The following is a 19,014-nucleotide window of genomic DNA, read 5'->3' as shown; positions in this document are numbered from 1 at the left end:
TCTGTCCAAGCGCACTGAAGGCGTGCTGCACCGGCTACGGCTTAGCGTTGCATACAGCCGAAGCGTCTTGTTTCAGCTGGGCTCGGTATAGAGTCGCCATTGTGTACAATGTGCTCTACTACCGAAAACCTTAGCCGCATTTTAAGTCGCTGCCCGCGATATGCTAGTCAACGGATGACAGCACCGAAAGCACTTGTGCGACTCCGACGTGGTGGTCTCTCGAACTCTCCCACTTCCTTGGGCACTGGCGAAATCATAAGGAGGCAGTGCTGGCAGCAAAAACTCTGCTTACGTTTCTTGAGGGAACAGGGATAGAAGAGGTCTGTGAACACTCTGAACATTTGTATATGTGTTTGTATATGTGTACATCTCCTCTCCCCCTCCCCACACCCGTTTTTTTCTCTCTCTCTCTATTTTCCCCTGTCATCTCACTGCATTTACCCCCCACCCCCCATCTGGAGTAGCAATCCCCACCGTTAGTGGAGCTGACCTATTCAGCTTTCATTAAAGGTTTCCTCTCTGTCTCTCTCTCTTCGTAAATGTTCTCGGCAGCACGTGTGCCGTGCTACCGGAATTTTCTACACGTCAATGGACGCATGACGGCCTGACACGCGACGATAAAAAGCATTGCGTACAATAAATTACAGACCGCGGTCGCTCTAAAAAAATCCATTAACGCAAAATAGTGAGTGGGTGAAGCAAGTGCGAGCCAATACTAGTAATAATGAGCAAGCACAAACTGCTTAACAGGTCAGCCGGGGTGCAGCAGAAACCGTCGAGCCCCTTCCCTATTGAGCCCAGAGGGCGAAATGACCAAGCGGTAATTTGATTTAGCGTTGATCGCTTCGCTGGGAATCCATGACCTCGCTTAAGCTTCCGCTTCTTTTTTCGGAATCCTCAGCTGGAGACGCAGATTTCGCGTCGATTGCGCCCGCTCACACTTCTTTCCTTCTTTTCCTATTACTGTATCCAAGTTTGGAGCTTGGCTTCAATAGACGGAGAAGTTGGTCTGAGTGTATCGAAGTCAACCATCTTCGGGGAATCCGCTAACACGAGAATTCGCTCTCCAAGCTCTTTTCGTATTTCCCTACCACTTTCTTCTATTCGTTTAGCTGCCTTGAGAGGTGAAGCTAGAGGAGATTTGATTTTTTTGCGTGGCCAGGCTAGCGAAAATCAATCTGAAGCGCCAGAAACGCTTGCGGTGGCAGCCGCTTGGTATGCGCTTCAGGGTGCCACTGTGGTCTCCAGTGAATGGTCGATTCCCAGGTAGCATCTAATAGCAAAATGTGTGGTCATATCGTCGTAATCATTTTCTTCCTATTATTAAGGCGAAGCTTTTCATCTCTCCCCGATTGTGTCGATGCGCACAACAAAACGGACGCCTGCATCACGCGCCTGTCATGAGCGTACTTCTGAACGTCATGAACTTATAAAAAAGGAAGCCATAGAACTTACTCGAGGGAATTTTGAAAGATGTAAGTATTTTATGCTTACCTGTTAAAGAGCATGTGAAGCGTCTGGTAATGCAGCAACGCTCGCATCGATGCCAGTGGCACTCTCCTGGTAAAACGTCTTTTCAAAATGGCTGGCGTCGCTGTGAATGATGTGTTGAGACCGATTTGAAAGTTTTTTGTGTACATGAATTAAATTCCATTTTCAAAACGCCTTTCCAGCTGGATAACGTGCATAAACATCGCGAGAAGCCTTCTCAGCCAACGCGCAGGGTGCTTTCGACAGCTGCAGCGTCTGTTCGAAAGAGATGGGTGTTTAAATGGCCAATGACGCACTGCTTTTCACTCACTATCCGAGGCGTGTATACCTGAAAAAGCTCAGAGACGGCACGCATTTATCTTTCGGGAATGCACGTTGAGCGTGAAGCGTTCTGAAAGATGAGGTCGATGCAAGAAAAATCCTGCCTGAGAATCTCTTTTTGTATGAGCGATCCACGGAAGACTTTTTTGTACCGTTTTCTTATTGACATTGCTTCAGGGGTGTTACATTCTTGGCGTACTATTTTTTTCGAAGCCGTTTGGACTTACGTGGTGGCACAGTTAAGATAAACACCCGTAAATAACAGTGTTTACCAACGACAGAAACGTCCAACCACTAACATCGCATGGACAGTTTCGTATCTACCAGTATTTTTTAATACACTGGAAACTTCAGTCACGTTTGAGGCAAAACATCGGTGCATAGCAGAGTGAATCAGTGTTCTGGAAATTTAAAGAAGTGGCAGCGATTTTGTCAGAATGTTCGGCAAGTGATGCGATCACGTAAATACCGATGCCCTTCAAGTGACGTTACTTTGCCTCTTCAAATAAGGTACGTCTACATCGTATAGATTCGAGCTTAGGCTCGTCCACAGGCTCAGTTGGAGCATCAGTTCGGGTTTAACGTGACCTATCTAAAAAATTCTGACATAAAAGGAGCGGAAATTCTGTGAATGTCTGATGTGTATGGGCTCCTACGCCTTGTTACCTAGTTTGAGGTTTTTGTTTATTTTGCCAAATAAGGCACATTAAGATTATTATAACGATTAAATGTGTCAACATCCAGAATTATGCCTTTTTGCGCAAAAAAAGGGGGTTACATGTTTTGCCCCTTTTCACAATTTCTTGACATTTTTTGTTCGGTTAGTTCAGTTTTATATATATCTTTCTTCTTATGGTTTTTGTATTTATTGGTGTCTGAAATTTTCTTCGATCGATCATCTACATTTAAACTCTTGAACAATCAAATGTGTTAGTGATATTTTATCGGAGGTAGGGTGTTACACCGCTGCCGGCGCGAGGTACTCGGTCAAGAATGAGTACGTATTAAAAATTATTCAAGCGAATGTAGAGAATATAAAAGCCCCCACAAGCTTCAGAGAAATACCGCAGGTGGGACTCAATCACCGCACGCCAATGCAGAAGACGACCATCCGCTCGTAAAACAATGCTACCACTAAGACGGTGGATGGCAGTGCTGCTAAAGAAGCAAACACTAAGCGCTAAAAATATATCTGGCGAAGGATGAAGCCGACAAGGATGGCTCGTGCCATGGTCAGTGTCATCCTTACCGGTTTTTTCTTCCCGCTTAACGTTGGCTTATTTTCAGTCTGTATCGTGCGACTTGTCGGGGTACCTACCAAACAGACCGAGGGACAGACAAAGTACTTTTATTTTCTGCTCCTGAGTACCTACGTTGGGTTTGAAGATGCGGGCCGCTTCCAAGTAGAGACAGGCCCTTTCGTAGGCCCTGTGGACAGCCAGGAGTTGGACGAAGAGGTCACCGCTTTTGAGGGCGTCCACTCAATCCTTTTTGCTATTAAACAAAGCGCCGCGCATTGCAGGGCAGTGCCAGAGCATGTGACCTAATGAGCAATACGCCTCTCCGCAGTTCGGGCAGTGCAAGTCAATGTTGGGCGCTAAACCTGCTAAAGGGACTGACCTGCCCGGCGGAGGGAAGGCCCCCGTCTGGAGCATTCACAAGGCCGACGACTCAGACTGAGTAAGCTTTGGATGAGGGGTGGGTAGACCCTTCGAAAGAGAACATAGTCACTGACAACCTCGTGAAATCTTAGAAGCGTATCCCTGAAGTTATCGGAGTTCCCGCCCGCGAATCTGCCGGGGCCACCAGATAATCCTCGCGCACAATCATGGGCCAATTTGTTGGGGTTTGGAACGTCGGGATGGACGTTGGCCTCATATGGGCCGGGAAACTCGTTGATGGTGTGATGTCCAGTGGCCTCCTCGCATCTGAGAATGACCTCAGCCTCCCGCGCGATCGATATAGAGGCAGGTGGTCGAACCGCAACCCGCGAGTCCGCAACGATATACGGACGGAATGGATTCTTCATAACCAAGGCGATGGCGAACTGCTCGGCCACCACCACGGAGACCTTCCTTATTGAGGCTGAGTTGAGCACCCTGCGCCGGTGGTCTACAGCGACCCCCACATCACAATCGCAGCAGCCGTACTAAGCTCGTCTACAAAAATCGCGAGCTCCGGACTACCGCAACAGAGCTTAATAAAAATCGAGCCCGAGCCTTGCGGCGCCCTACATTGTATAGGGGTGTACATTTCTTGGAAAGGGGTCTGCCTAATTTGTATCCCTTACTGATGGCGAAATCAACAACTTACGTTCATTTACCGCCATTGGGCCACAGCGCATTGATTACAGGATTCACCTGCCGGCCCGTGGCGATGGGACGCTAATATGTTATCCTGTCTGTCTGTCCGTCCGTCCGTCCGTCTGTCCGTCCATCTGTCTGTTTGTCTGTCTGTACAGCCACTTACCATGGCTTCGGCATGTGCCCATTGTTCAACATAAAGAAAACCTCACGTACTTTAGAGGAGTAATATGTAAGTACATAACCAAGAGTAAAAATCTTCTTTTGGTTAAGCAGGCGCGCTCCATTGGTTTTACGATAGAAAACGAAAAAGAAAATGTCCGCGTATCTGCTCCGTTCGCTGCAAATGTAGTTGAAAGACGATGGTCTTCTGCAGCCCTGACACGCCCATCTCTCACACTCTTTCTATCCGGTCTCTCTTTTTTTGAATTAGGATAGTATTCTCTTTGGCAGAGAGTCCTAAAGGTACAAGTTGACACCCGTTTCCCTGAAGAAGTCCAGAAGACAGCGGTGGTGGAGCCCCCACAGCCATCGCTGGAGGCCGGGGGGTCTACCAGGATGAAGGCCTGTACCGAGAAGGTGTCTGGATCTCGCTGCACTCAGGGAAGGGCACGTCCATAACAGGTGATTGGTGTCGGCGTCTTTGGCAGGAGCCGTACACAAGGAGCAGTTGGGGGTAAGCGGGGCGTGGTATCGCGGTGGCTGCACCCGTGTTACCGCAGGAGATAGAGCCACCCGAACTCGAAGTCTACGCAGCGGGACCTCCTCCCAGCGAGCGAGCCCACTGGGAAGGCGCGTTTGAGAGTGCGTGTGTTGCGACGCAGATCTTCCTTTCGTTGGAGAAATTGTTAGTGCGGGTCAGTTGTAAGCAACGGCAGCGGTCGTGGAACCGACGTAAGGTGACAGGAGCTATACTTCAGGTTTCACTGCCCCTCTCCCACCCCCCTCCTCCCCCGAAAAAAACAAAACACGGTGGAGGTTTTTTTAGGCTAATCAACTTTCCCCACTGACTGTCTGACTGAATAAACTTTTTTGAAGGAAAGAAGAGGGAAAGACGAGGGCGACAGGAAGATTAGAGTATCACAGGGGGAACTCTCGGTTCGTGGCTCCAAAGGCTTCTGCTCCCGTCTTCGCCAGGCTGATTAGGTCCTTTCTTTGGGTCGGTAAGTGAGGGCTTGCAAGGATGGATGGACGGAAGGACAGACAGACAGACAGACAGACAGACAGATGGACAGACAGACAGACAGACGGACAGACGGACAGACGGACAGACGGACAGACAGACGGACAGACGGGCAGACGGACGGACGGACGGACGGACGGACGGACGGACGGACGGACGGACGGACAGACAGACAGACAGACAGACAGACAGACAGACAGACAGACAGACGAAAATTTTGAGGTTTTGTTTTCAGCAAACCTATGTGATAAATGTGGTGGCTGATGCTGTAACAAGCAGAACAAAAAAAGGAAAAATACGCGCTGTGTTTCAATCAATGGCGCCAAACAGTGCAAAGGAGGGGAAATTGAATTGTATTTAAAAAACCATGCCATTCATCATGTGAGGGGCTAAAGGAGAGAAAAAGTGGGAGGGGGGTTGTAAGAGAGGAGAGGCAGTAAGGCGGCAGGGGCGGCCGAAAAGTGTCCTTTTTTGACGACATTTGCTGCGGAGCAAACAGATAGGCGCCCAGTTTTTATTGTTACCTAGGACTATAGGTCCTTTTTTAGCAATTGTGCTTGGAACAGAACTGCCAACGTTTGCGGAATATTTATTTTATTGAAAACAGCGCTAAATGAAGAAAGATAATGTTTTTTCAGGTGCGGCTTTTTAAATTATTGAAGCATAGATTAACCCTTTTAAGCCTTTTTTTTCTTGGTAGGAATCCAAGCGCCCGAGCATATACAGCCCCGAAAACATCAAATAGGAACAGTTGAAATCGCCATAAAGATTACAAACACACGTAGAGGAAAGGAAAGACCTCACTGTCAAATCTCGTTCATCCCTTTCCCACCTTCTTTCTTACTGGCATTTTCCATGCGATCGTTTTCAATGGCCCTCATTGCTGTCGGACATCTTGTCCAAAGCTCCCTCTGCGAATCTACTATCATCTATCAAGATTCCAGAGAGGCGTATTTGTCACACGAGACGTACGACCATTTTTTGCGTCTTTCGTTAACTGCGTTAGCGATTTTCTTCCGTCACACGGGTTCTTTTGTTTTCTTTGCGCAAGCGCTTACTCGATTGCAGAAAGCAGACTACCGGTTATACTCACCTCGGTGGGAAAGCGCAGTCGTAATGTAAGAATCCGTCACCCCTTTGTGTCACGAGAGCGGAAAGCCCCCATACAGAACTCAAGATGCTGGATGGGAGATGACGGAAAGAAAAAAAGTATTATCTGATATACTATAATGTCCCCAAAGCAAACTCTGTTGTATTCTCGACCGACAAAGGTCAAATGTCAGCGGTAGTTAAATAAACGAAGCCCACGGGCTCAGTGTTTCTTGCATTTTGCTTCCCCTGCCATTCATATCTCACTGAAACCTTTTTTTTTCTTTCTCCATCGCAGTTATGATGTCAGCCCGATCCTTCTTTTTCGGAACTTAACAGCAAGGCAGGTATCTTATGAGTATTGATGGCCTAGATGCCTCAATAGTTTTTTTTTATCCCAACTCTTAGGCTCTACCGGGTAGGGGCGATTTTAAGCCGTCGATTCAATGGAAGTTGTGTGACATGTTAAATACCAGGCTTTAATTACGCTCCCAAATTGACAAGCGGTAGCTTCGAAGAATTCCTAGCGCCGTACCAACGGAGACTAAAGATACTGACCACAAATATGCTCACTTCAACTGTGAGTAATGTCTCTCTCTCTCTCTCTCTCTCTCTCTCTCTCTCTCTCTCTCTCTCAAAGTACTGTGAAATAGTTGTGATGCGTAATGCGTATCAAACATACAGTCCCAATGCCCTTTCAGCAAGAAGAGAAAAACGGAAAAAAACCACGTCTGTTAAAAGCGGAAATTGGGGCTTTTACCAGCCGCGGTGGCTCAGTGGCTAAGGCGTTGCGCTGCTGAACACGAGGTGACGGGTTCGATTCCCGGTCGCGACGGTCGCTTTTCTGTTGGAGGCGAAAAGCAATAACGTCCGTGTGTGCGAGATTTCGGCGCACGTTAAATATCCCCAGGTGGACAAAATTAATCCGGAGACCTCAACTACGGCGCGCCTCATCGCCTGCGTTGCGTCGGCGCGCTAACCCTACAATCAATCAATCAAATTGGGGCTTGGCGCACCGAACCTAGATATGGGTAGTAGGGTCCGCCGTAGTGGAGACCTACGTTTTAGTTTGAATCATCGAACGAGCTTCAACGTGCGCGGAAATTTTGGTGCACGGGCGTTTTTTTTTTTTCGCATTCCCCCCCCCCCCCCCCCCCAAAAAAAAAAAAAGTCAGCCGTGGTCGAACATCGAACCCACCATCCAATCCGTCATGGCGGGCGAAGTCCGCATTTAAATTACAAAAATCTTTAGGATACTTAAAAATCCTGCGTTTCCTAATCAGTGCGCTTTTAAAGGAGCCATGAAGACAGAATACAAGTTTGTTTTATTCGAAAGATTTCGCGTTTTATAGCGCCCCCAGCGCTTGTCCGGCAGCAAATGATGCGGTATTCACGGAGAAATTAATCAATTTAGGTTAAATTTTTTATTCTCCCGCCAAATCGTAGGTTTTCGTAGTCACAAATGACGTCAGAAGCGCGTGTATTCAAGCGAACTTCCACTGCGTCATTCGGGTTTGTGGCCTTGCTGTCCGTCAGCCCTCCCAGATGGCGCTGCTATAGTCCTCCACGAACCATTGTCCGCCGTTGCTTTGTTTTTGAGCGTATTTGCACCTGGCTTGTTTTTGTTACTGTAAAAAGTGATCGTCTCATGAAACCTGGGGTATCCTCGACAAACAGGGTCCCGTAAGACAACGCCGCTTACGCCAATCGGCCAGTGTCCTGTAAAACAACTTCAAAGCGGCGGAGTGCTGTGCAGCTAAAACAGGCATAGTGCGCCCAGTACCAACAGCAGTGTGCATCGCTACTGATCTGCTTACGTGCGTTTTTGTAACTTTCATTGTTTACCGCACCATTCTTTCTGCTGTAAAATGAATATGCATTACACTTAATCGCAAATAGTTAGTTCGGAAAGCCTACAAGCCGTGCCTAATTTGCGTTTACTTTTTCCGTCCTCAGCCTATCGCACAGCTGAGGTCATGTGACATCATAGGTTCTGTTTCGGGTAATGAGCAAGTGGTTCGCATGGCCATTCCGTCTTTTCCTAGTTATGAAGCTTATATGAGCGAAGTGTGCGTTAACGGTGGTGTCAGAATGATTTATCGAGGCAATCTTTCGAATGAACCGATCTTGTGTTTTGTCCTCATGGCTCCTTTAATAGGTTTTCAAGCTATAAGATATGGCGGGGCTTCCTGCCTGTTAGTGGGTAATGTTTGCGGCCTAACCAAACTAGTGCTGTCGACCTTGAGCAGCTAAACTCGCGGACTCGGATGGTGGGATTACTGCACGGGCGTCAATCAAGAAACGATATTATTAACTAGAAATGTTCACATACAGCGATTGTGAGCGGTACATTACAAACGAGACACGACCAATTCATCACCTTGGTGGCCTCGCGTGAATGCCTATCCAAGACTGCAGCTTTAATAGTTATGGAGTCTGTTAGAAAGCTAACAACAAACGAAGGTGATCTTCCTGAACGTAGAGAAAACTCCATGCATGAAATACAGTTCCCGTGGAAGTTCAGAATAATTAATACACACGCACAAAAAGTTGCGAGTAATCGCAGGGCTAGACTTATAAAACAAAACATCAAACAAGATTTCAGCCCACCGCGCATTGTAGTGCATCTAGAAATAATTTGCAGGTATTCTCATTTGCGTAAGCAGCGTGAATAATGCCCGCCGCTGTCCTCCGAACACACGCAATATCCTGCCTCACCCCATCCCTTTTTTTACAAAAGAGGGCTTCCGATTAGAATTAAAAGTCAACATACGCTCAGAGAGAATAAAGGGAAGAGATGGTAAAGAAAGTCTTCAAAAGCAAAGTAGAACTTTTGTCTTGTCTGTCATGGACGGAAAAAAGGAAAAGAAAGATTCCGTACAAAAAACATTCAGCCACGAAGCAATTTATCCACGCTTCTAAGTGGTCAGAGCTCCCAGGATCGAGAATGACCTCCCTGCGGCTGTGCACGCACCGCCACGGAAAGGAAATTGGGAAAATAGGGTAACAAGGACCACTGCCCGTGGAGGGCCCAAGGCATAACAACCCCAGCGACATCAGTTGCATCGGTGTCGGTGGTGTTATAAATTGAAACGGGTGAACCGTGGCGCGACTTCTCACACTGGCCGAGCGAACCGCGGCCGACCTCTGCCATTTCTGTGCTTATGTCTTTGGTTTTCCACCCAGCGTTGATCTCCGGCGTGGCCAGATCCCCAATATCTGCGTTGTGACGGCTATGGCGCGAGCCTACTATAGATATTCCCTTCACGTCCACCATTTAGGATGGCCTCCACCCCTTCTTTCTTTTGCAGTATTTTCCATGAACGAATCCGTGAAACCAACACCCTGGCCATGTGATGCTTGTAACCATTTCTCGTCCCACGTGCGTACCTTGCCTTTTTTTTCTCCGCTCGTCCTGCCCTTTGTTTAATTTTTTTCGTTTTTTTATTAAGCTCACAGCACCACGAGAACCCAGGAAGAAAAAAAGTATAAAAGAACCGCAGAAGTATCCCGCTTCGTTAAACAATCCCGTACGGGCCGTCGAATGGAGAACAATTAAGTGAACGTTCTGCTAGAAAACATCTCTGTCGTAAAATCCGCAAACGTTTCGTGAATTCTCACAGCCCGCGGCAATATGTCGCTAATCCCAACCCCACGTGCCCCACAACGATCACTCCCTGACTTATTTCAATAAAAGCAATTTAAAAAAATCCATTAATTTTGGAGGAAGAGAAGGACGCAGTAGGGAGCATTCAGTCGACCACATAATCGGATGCTTTGACGACACCATAAGAAAGGAAGATGTCCCGAATGTGTGGAAAACGTTAAATACGAATCCTTAGCTGCACTGCACGAGTGACGATGTCTAGAGAGGCCTGATGCGGGCGCGCCTCTTTGTGTTACTAGTAGAAAGCTGTTTTAGCAAACGTTTGTTCGGGAAGCGTGGAGGCACCTCCCTAAACTGCAGTGCAATTGCCTTTGATACCTCTGCTAAGCAATGTGAAGCCCATGGCCAGAGACGCGGATGGAATTATGCGACGCGAAAGTCGCAACTTTGATTATAAAGTAGCGGATGGCCGTAAGTTGTTACGGCTGCCAATTAAAACGGCACGTCACTTAGTGCAGCAAACGATTCGTGAGCTATTAGACAAAGAGAGGTAAATTTCGATTTCATGTACTCACTGAACGCGATGCAAAGGTTAAGATAGTCGGCCATGGCGTCACTTTTGCAGCGACGGCTATGAGTGGTTTTGTCATGCAGTATTTGCTTATGCCTACAAAAGGTACAGGCGCCCCACAACTTAAACGGAACACGCGAGCGCTGACATAAACTGGGGAAAAAGCATCAGCTAACAAAAAATTACAGCGCTCTCTGAATTAAAAAAAAAAGAGAAATTGCCTTTTTCGAAAACAAACAAAATGACTGGACTCGGACACGGTCTAGAAAAGATACGATGCATAGGCACAAGAAACAACGAAAAAGCAGTTCACACCAGCTCCCTAAAGAAGGATGACTAGCGAAGCTTGGCGCAGTGCAAGGAGGTCGTGAAACAAAAGGCGCTTCTTCATAATTTGCAATTAAGCATGTCTTGTAGCTAATTAGCCCAACAGAACTTAGGATGACTAGTTTTATACCGGTGGATAAACATGGGGCTGTGCGTTTTCCTACCGTGGCGTAGGCATCGTACTATCTGCGCAACACACCATCCCAGACGTACACTATAAAATCTCACCCCCCCCCCTTCCCACAGAAGAACAGGTAAGGCAGCTCTCAGCGTGTAAAACCTGCCTGCGCGTGCACTACTTCTCCTTCCCTTCCCGCGCCCCCCAAGTGTAGTTATTAAAATGGCAAGGTGGAGATATACACCGCGTTTGGAGAGCACTACAGGTTGTATTCCAGGCGAGGCACGCACGTCGGCAATTATGTGGGTGCGCCGGAACTGGTTACGTCGGGCTCCGTGGGATGGCGGTACTTGTCCGTGCTAAGCACATGATGTGTGTTGGACGTTCCGAACTCTACCCACCGAACACAAAGTAATGCCTCGACTCCAATGTGAGTGCGATTAATAACATCTCCTTGACACCCCCGTTGAAACGGAGCAGACGACGCATGCCGGTGTTTTTTTTTTTTCTTTGTGGCATGCGGGGGCCGGGGCACAAGCCGCGCCATCTCCGTGGCGCTTCGGCCATGTCCGTGGCCATTTACAGTGTTGCCAAGTGAAGAAATTTACCGCTAAACTTTTCAGTGAATACCATCTATACACGACTCGGGAAAGAGGCGGTGGCGGTGGAGAGGAGTATAAAGTGGGGTTGTAGCGATACTCCCTCCGTAGTTGGCCATGCTTTTTGTGCGACACTTCAATGGAAGGGGGTGGGCAGGCGGCGTACGAACAGCAAGCTTACACTGACCTCTACACCCAAATTAATTTCTGGGAAGACATTTTAAGGGTCAATATCAGACATACCGAAATATAGAAGCCCTGATACCTTTTTGTATAATTTTTTCCGTGCTCTGAACACAAGTCCCGAGTTTTCGTTCTGCACTGCAAGTTTTGGTTTCTGGTTGGGGCGAAAACTGGGAAGGGGGTGGGGAGCTAGGTACATGCAATGTCGCTGTAAAAAAGGCAGCCTGCTGCTTTATTTCTGTAGCGGAGCCATTAGGACCGGTCAGTTGAAAGCAAGCGAATGCGGCCAATGAACATTTGTTCGAAGAACAAAAGCAGAAACTGTGGCGCGTTGCACTGGCCGCATGAGCTGCTCTGTGATGGCGAATTCCCACTTGTAATTATTACCTTCTTCGTAACGTGAATTGGGTGAGAAGCGCCAAGCTGAATTTCAGCGTGCTTTCGGATTTTTTATAACCCATCAACACACCGCGAAGAACCAGGACAAACAAAAACGCCGAATATTATAAAAAGGGCGCAGAAGAGGCGCCGGTTCTGTGTTTGGTTGGAATCCGTGAAGCGTATTTTGAAAAAGGAGTAAGTTCAACGTGAAAGAAGGTCCAGGCCAGCGGTTTGGAAGGCGTTCTAGAGCGATCGCCGAATGCAGCTATAGTGATAAAAAAATGAGTTACGTTTCATCATCATCATCATCACCACCACCAGCCTATCTACACCCACTGCAGGGCAAAGGCCTCTCCCATTACTCTGCACTTACCCCGATCCTGTGCCAACTGTGACCAACTTATCCCCGCAAACTTCTTGATCTCATCTGCCCATTAACTTTCTGCCGCCCCCTGCAACACTTGCCTTCTCTAGGGATTCACTCTTTTACCCTTAATGACCAATGAAGTTACGTTTACCAGCCCTCAATTGCTTGTGGGCCTCTCCGAATATCAGAATGACGGCGCGTACGCTACACTGCATTGCTTATTCTTGCTGAGGCAATATTTGTGTCCGAGCGAAAGACAAGAATACTAACAGACTCAAGTGATAATTTACTATTTAATTGTTTAGCCGTCTGGCCCTCATTCTATACTATTTCGGCCTCATTTTCAAGCTAATTTTCTCGACGTGGCATATTTGAACACAGAAATAGGAGGACATTTAGGATTCAACCTAAATATAAGCGAGGAACGTGATGATGTTATCGCAGTCGCTGATGAGAGAAGACTCTATAACGCGCCTCGCACAGATATATGACTATTCATCCATCACGCACAGGTCTTGACATGCAGTGTAAGTTACTGATGCATCCGTGCGCATCCAGTTTTTGAATATCATCTCCATTATCATTGTCATAGTCACCACATTCATCTGGCGTAGCAAGTTAAAAGCACAGACATGTCGCTGTCACATCTGTGAGTTCCTTGCCAGTAAGTTGGATTTCTTGAAAGCTTCACTTTGAGTGTAGCTATCTTCCGTTTAGTTCTGTATTTCTAATATTTCTGCGCTTTGCGCATACTCCTGGTGATTATACATGTATGTATGTGAGACCATGCTTCAAATAAAAACCAGTACCGAGTGAGCGCTTTTCCCGTCGTCTTTCTGTTGTCGTTGCCTCATCGCGCTCTAATCTTATCACCTAGGCGTTTTATCCTGGATAACATCGCCAGCTCTCTCTCTCGCGCGCGCGTATCAAGGGCGAGCGCACGCTACGGCTATTTCACCCTAGTGCTGACGTCATCGAACCCCCAGAGGCGCCCGCCAGAGGTGAAGCTTTCTTCTTCATTGATTGATTGTAGGGTTTAACGCGCCGACGCAACGCAGGCGATGAGGCGCGCCGTAGTGGAGGGCTCCGTATTAATTTTGACCACCTGGGGATCTTTAACGTGCGCCGAAATCTCGTACACACGGGCGTTTTTGCTTTTCGCCTCCATCAGAAAAGCGGCCGCCGCGGCCGGGAATCGAACCCGCGACCTCGTGCTCAGCAGCGCGACGCCTTAGCCACTGAGCCACCGCGGCGGGTAGCTGTCTTCTTCAGCGATCGACCTACCATACCGGTGATTTCGGTGGACTCCGCAAGATGGCGCTACGAAATTTCTCACTCGTGGTCAATGCCACCGACGACGTCGGCTTTTCTGCGTTACAGAGCCCTTAGCCCGACGCCTTACATTGATTTCACATATATTGAAGTGTCAACTGTAAGTCGTGCAGAAGAAATAAGCTAATTTAGGCAAAAGTAATGATCGAAGGCAAAGTATGTTCCCAATCGCTGAATTGTTTTAAAGAAAATTCCCTCCCCCCTCTCCACACAGAAAGATAACATGAGGCATATCTTGCAGCAGCAAGAGCACTGGATATATCATCTTCCATCATTTTTATGACAAGACAAAAATGACCAGGTGTCATTCAGGTCAAGAACTAATGACTTGGGGCTATGTTAATCATAAATCACTGCAGGCTCGAAGTGAAAACTGGGGACTGGATAAAAGGCAGGAAGGGCCAGACGAGGAAATATTAAAAAGAAGGAAAAGCATATGAGAGGATGGTAAAAAAGTGCATGAATGGAAGCAAACACAAAGGGGTTCTAAATGGAGCGAGAAATAAGCGTCAATCACGCGCCGTCTGTCTCAATCGAGTCAGGGGAGTGCGATCCAGGAAGTATAGGACGTGATCGAGAACTTTGATGCACACGCATGCCTATCCAAAGTGAATTTCCCTTTGCCTATAGCAGCTGAGGATGTACGGGTTTCCGCCGCTCGTTTTGAAGAAGTAAATGCAGAAAAAAAGGGGAGGTGCGAGTCTCAAGCCACCGTCTCAGATCAGTCAAGGAGTAGCATAGCGTGAATCTGGGACTCGATTTTACCGTATACGAAGCCTTCTACTTGTCTGTTGCAATGTCTTTACTTGCATCTTTTTGTGCGATTCATGCTTCGCATCTATGGCTTTGAGAGGTCAAATCAACGCTTTTTTTATCAATACAACCCGGAAAGCTTAAATGTTGAACACTGACATTGATACGCTACGGGAAACTCTTGAAGTGGCTCTTGATAACAGCTCTGATTGTGTTTACTATGTTCTGTCAAATTACAATGCCGACAAAACCTATATATTTTCCCCAGACCATTGTTTAAGGCAATTTCAACTTCTAAGTTACGAATTATTTTACAGAGTACACAGTATCCCGAAACATACGCTCTGAGAGTAGAGGCCATCTACTGTATCATTAGTGATATGTAATAATTACTGAAAATGATAACTTGTTGTGCACCGAATGGTCTATTTAAGCTACCATGACAGTCTTGAAACTGCAACCATAGAGTCTGAACAGGGTGATACCAATAAAGCCTTTCACTTGCGCAGCAATGACCTGACAATTTATATAGGTTATAAAGAACAAAAACGAGTTCATACCAGCGCGAACTTCGCCCTGTAGCAAATGATATCGTATTTAACGGCACGGGAGCGGCAAAATTGATCCATTTTTTGCTTGTGTGTTGTCTTTACGTCATTGTTACCTAGTTGTGTTAAAATGTCATATGAACAAAGCCTCGAAGGCGTCACAGTCATAAAACGCGAGCAAAATATCGGTTATTCGGATTTCTTGTCACTTACCTCCCACTACCTGCCCCCCCCCCCCCCCTCCTTCCCAAAAGAAAGAAAAATTGTGCCGATTAGCAATGGGAAATTTGTAGCGGCTTCGAGATACAATGTGGACCCATCTTCGTAAAAGGGCAACATTGTATCGTCAACTTCCTCAACACTAACACCTCGGTTGCTGCTACCTATTCTCATGGTGCTTGAGAAAAGGCAGACACGTAGATTGAACGCCGCCATGTGTAGCAATCTATCGAACAAAAACAAAATACTTTGCCTAGGTTCAATAGTCGTTGTCGCCGCAGTGAAGGCAAGTCCGTAAATTGCTTTCGTCATTACAGCCAACCACTTCCCAGTGCCCTTTCTGGAACCTGAAATTCGGCCATTGAAATAAAAGCAGATCTACCAAACGGCTCATTAGAGCCCGTTTAAACGCCAGAAGGAAACGAGAAGAAGACATAGCTGAGCGAATACTGCTGTTTTATTTGGTAACTTATTTACCCCCGTATGTACTCAACTGAAGTTATTGGAACATTCTACCTTTCGTACCCGTGTTTCCGTTTCCCTGCTCAAATTACTTTGCAATTACTCCGGCAAGAGGTTTCTTTCTGGTAACTTAAGTGAGAAAAAAGGAAGGAAAAGAAAGGAGGAGGAAACAATTAGCCTTTCTACACATTGTTTATAGCTGCCCATTGCTTCCCTGGACGTTATGGAAACATCCTGGGAAAAATCGCTAATGGGAGGACTTCGTTTTGGGAAAACTTGCCGGATCTGTGTGATTTCACTTGAGAACGAGACAAACTTGCAAACTTTCGATAACAGGTTACTTGTTCTTTTAAGAAAGTAATTGGGATTCCTTAGGTCTTCTTTCCTTCGACTTGCCGGACGTGATTACACTCCTGTGTAGTGCCATCGTCTTTGCAGTGCCTGGCTGGAATTGGACTCCGTAGAACACCATGAAAGCGTCCCGCCATCCCCTCGTCAGGGGCGTGTCTTGCGTTCCAAATTGACTCACGAATGACTTTGCAGCCACTTTCTGGGGAGAGCAAGCATGGTCTGCACAGAAAACTACAGCCAGCGATAGAACTGTTCTTCTTCGAGCAGAGTTCACAAAAAGACGTTCTCCAGAAAAAAAACCATCAAGCATTTTTCGCATTACGGTAAACTGGCAAGGTAGTCAATATAAATGACCAGCTTAGTAGGAACCTGCGGGAATTGTAAACAAGTTGAAGCTGGGGTGAGTGAAGAAGAATGACGCTAAAGCAATGACCATTTCTATTTCACTGAGGGACCTACCATGACCCGATACAAACAAGCACAATGGAGGCGGTGCCAAGCAACAGTTTTTACGCCGTTAGGGCGAGGCTTTTGCTCCTTCCCTTCTCCGACCGTTTAGGTCGCCGCAAGGCAGCAGCTTTCCGCCGTTTCCATTCAGGCAGAACGAAACAACACGAGGAAGGATAAAGAGAATGACAGAAAGGAAAAAAGCCTGGAAAAAAGAAAACTCGTGCAAATGAGAAAGAGGCGCAGCGGAGCACGAGACAGGGTAGCCTGTGAACGAGAAGGAGATACCAGGTGAGGAGAATAAGTTAAAAAAAAAAACAAGAACCATGCGAGACAGGATTAAGATAATTCAGAAAGGGCATGTCATTGTAGAGACGTAAGAAAAAAAACAGTATGCTGACAGGTCAAAAAAGGGAGTAGAAAAGGCGAATCGAGTGAAATGAATTAGTAGCGACAGAGCAAGAAACAGCGGAGAAAGATGACGGTGAAAGGAGAAATTAAAAATATCGGGATGAAGGAGCATGAAGAAGCAAAGAAAGAAAATGGAACGAGAGGTGGTGTCCCGCTTGAGCCCCCAGACACCATCAGTTTTATTTCGACAAACCGCTGAAGGACTTATCTCTCCCCGAGTAAGAAAGTGTACCCAAGGCCAATTACCCGCATACCAGAGCCGAACAGGAAGCGTTGCCGGTAGGAAGAGGCTCGGTGTCGTCGCAACGCGAGATAATGTGCAAGAACTATACGGCTAGGCCCGCTCGACAGCAAATCTGCCTCAAGGACGCCATGCACGCCTCCTAGCAAAAAATATTTGCATGTAAAGAAAAGAAACAAATGGAGGGAGAAGAAAGGTGGACGAATGACCCAATTATATAATCATGGTACGGCCACAGAAGAAAAGAAACAAAAAAAATTCCCTCGCACTTCCCCGAGGGGGAGAGTGTGTAAGTGCGAATGCACGGTTTTTGATTGCGCGATTACGGTGGATATCGTGATCTTGGAGTGGAGAGGAGGCGCCCAACACCCGCAGTCACTGAGCGGAGAGAGGAGGAGGAGAGTAGCGCGCGCCCATCTCCCCCCGTTGCTAGGGAAGACGAGGAGGAAGACGAGGAGCGCGCGCACCCGCAGCTGTTGCTATGCGGACGACGGCGGCGGACGATTCAGGCTCGCTTAAGAAGTGCATTCGCACTTAAAAAATTCGCCGCGTATCTGTTCCTTTCCTTGCAAATGTCGACGCAAGACGATAGTTTACTGGCGCCCCTGGCAAGTAAATGCCTCCCTTCTCTTTCCCGCTCACCTATCATGCTGTTCCTCTCCCGTCTCGTTCCCTCCAAGATAACACGCCAGAGGTTTGCTCAAGTAAATTTAAATTTGCCGTGTTTCACTGCTCCAAGTCGGGTGCCTCGATGCCAGCGCTGCCGTACGGCGGAGACGCGCGTGAATCAAGGCACCTGATTACAACGTTTACAGAACCACGTTGCCTTACTCCACGAGCGTTCGAAGCGGAACGCGGAATCTATTTAGTGGAACCTTTCGTTGCTGTTGCCGTTCGATTCTTTTTTTTTTTTAATTCCGCCAGGTAGCACGGGTAGCAGCAGGCGACGGTTTTCTGCAGTCGATGTAGTATTTTATTTGCTATCACAAAAAGCAAGCATCTGTATATTTTTTAATAAAGGAACACTACAAATATCAGTCATGTATTGATTTTCTGCCTTATATTTGCGTAATGTCTTGTTCTTGTTCAACAATGTTGTCAAGTATGAACATTAACCCCGGACTTAGACGTTTAGATATGGCTGTGAGTTTTTGCCGGCTGGCTGAATCGAGTGGCAGACAGACAGACAGACAGACAGACAGACAGACAGACAGACAGACAGACAGACAGACAGACAGACAGACAGACAGACAGACAGACAGACAGACAGACAGACCAAAATTTTCATGATAAAGATTCCCAAGAAAGACTATCGTCTTTAAAACGCATGAGGGTGGACAGGGAAGAGCCGAAGGTATGGCAAGCAACAATTAAAGCTGGAAATCTGCTGGATGCGCTCACTTCGACTGGATATTCTCGAAATTTTCCTCTAGTGAAGTATACGCAACTCCTGCATTCGCACGTTTTGTTGTTCATATCGTAGTTTTTATTGTTGTGGTGGTGGTAGTGGTGGGATTAATCGTTGTTATGGTCGTCGTCGTCTGTGGCGAGGCCTATCAAAACCTGGAAGATTCGTTGTCCATGCTTATTGGCGGCATTGATCCGGCTGTTGAGTTAAAACTAATTCTTGCTTTGTGAAAAATTTGATATTTCTAGCTGCATGTGCTTCAGAAGAGTCCCGAAAACACTGCTAATCACCCTTCTCCTATT

Source organism: Haemaphysalis longicornis, unplaced genomic scaffold, assembly GCF_048455015.1.
Source record: "Haemaphysalis longicornis isolate Haplotype H1 unplaced genomic scaffold, Haemaphysalis longicornis Haplotype H1 scaffold_3, whole genome shotgun sequence".
Classification (NCBI taxonomy): domain Eukaryota; kingdom Metazoa; phylum Arthropoda; class Arachnida; order Ixodida; family Ixodidae; genus Haemaphysalis; species Haemaphysalis longicornis.
Note: the sequence above shows the minus strand (reverse complement) of the source record.